This window comes from Mesoplodon densirostris, chromosome 18, assembly GCF_025265405.1.
Source record: "Mesoplodon densirostris isolate mMesDen1 chromosome 18, mMesDen1 primary haplotype, whole genome shotgun sequence".
Lineage (NCBI taxonomy): Eukaryota > Metazoa > Chordata > Mammalia > Artiodactyla > Ziphiidae > Mesoplodon > Mesoplodon densirostris.
In genome coordinates, this window is record NC_082678.1 from 38829225 (window position 1) to 38830957 (window position 1733).

Genomic DNA, 1733 nt, shown 5'->3' on the forward strand with positions numbered 1-1733 from the left:
TCTGACATCAGTGAATATCTCATAGTCATACAAACTGAGCATATCTGAAATAAAATTCTTTTTTTTTTTGTACTCATCCCTAAAACCACTTCTTTCTGAGCCTTTATCATCTCCATTTAAAGAGAAAACAAAAACAAAGTAAAACAAACAAGGCTGGAACCATCTTCCTAGGTGCTGGCCATCATTCAAGGAATTTGACACACCTTTCCCTTTCTGACACAACTCATGTTTAATCCATCATCAAATTCTGTCTGTTCTACCTTCAAAAAAATATTAGGGGGAAAACATTTGCTTACACGCTTTTGCCCTATTCTAGATTTTCTCCATCTCGGCATCGTTGATGTTTGGGGTTGGATAATTCTTTGTTGTGGAGGCTGGTTCTGTGCATTGTAGGACGTTTAGCAGCATCTCTGGCCTCTGCCCACTGGATGACACATTCCTTCCCCTCCAGTTGTGACGATCAAGAGTATCTCCAGACACTGACAACAGGTCCCCTAGGGCAGAATCACTTCCAAGTGAGAGCTGCTGCTCCACCCCCAGCAACCCCATCTTTCACCTGGGTGATCGTAGTGGCCTTACAGCTGGCTTCCTTACTGTCTCTCTTGGTCTCATATATTCTACCCAGTAGCCAGAGTGATCTTTTTTTTTTTTTTTTAAATCCAAAATGTGTTTATTGGGATGGTTTCCCATTAGTCTTGATTCAGCATGCTTTTAATGCAGCTTCTGTCTGAAGGAGCATCCTTCTGTAAGCCTTGCTTTTTCTACTGTAAAGGCTGGCAGAGGACAATAGAACAGCCAACACATAAAACTACTGTTTGTGCATGGCTAAAGACAGTGGTGATTTTATAGCATCCTGGGCATTTCACATCCACGAAATAGGCATTGGGGCTCTACACCAGACGCTTCTTCTGGTGTTTCCTCTTCTCTTCTGGAGAGGGATGAAGGAGATCCTTTGTGAGAGGCATGTTCTCATGGGGAGGTCATCACCCCTGCAAAGGAGAATCATCTTTTTTTTTATACAATTTTTTTTGATGTGGACCATTTTTAAAGTCTTTATTGAATTTGTTACAATATTGCTTCTCTTTTATGTTTTGGTTTTTTGGCTGCAAGGCATGTGGGATCTTAGCTCCCCGACCAGGGATCAAACCCCCACCCCCTGCACTGGAAGGCAAAGTCTTAACCACTGGACCACCAGGGAAGTCCCGAGAATGATCTTTTAAAAAAACTATTGGGATGATTTCACTCTTGTTGGTGGCCATGGTGATGTGCCCTCAGGGGGCAGGATAAGAGAAGGGTGTCTGGGGGACAACATCGACTGCCACACCCTGGGATCTGCCCGCATCCAAGCTCTTCTCAGCTACACTGTTCCCAGGCTGCTCTGGGCTGATGATGGAGCACAGCCAGCGCATCAGAGCTGGGCTGTCGCTGACTCACACGTGTGATGCTTTGGAATTTCCCAGAGCTATATTCCAGTTTGACCAATCTTCTTTCCTCCCCTTCCTCCTTTCGCAGGTGCCAGACTTATATCGTGTTTTCAGGTCTGTCCTAACCTACTCTGTCTCCCTAGCAAGCCTTCTCCCCCTTTATCCTCCCCAGGTGTTTTCTCTAATAAACCTCCTTGAATGTCTGATTCCATCCTGGCCTCTGCTTCTCAGACAATCCAAAAACTCCCTTGCTCAGGACTTTCTAATGGCTTTCTTCCTCACTCAGAACGAATCCCACAGTCCTTGTGG

At 45.0% G+C, this 1733-nt stretch overlaps 1 pseudogene; it reads right to left on the reverse strand.

The window, feature by feature from the left end:
• Positions 1 to 711: 711 nt before the first annotated feature.
• LOC132478537 (small ribosomal subunit protein eS27-like) lies at positions 712 to 965 on the reverse strand (annotated as a pseudogene).
• Between the last annotated feature and the right edge of the window lie 768 nt (positions 966 to 1733).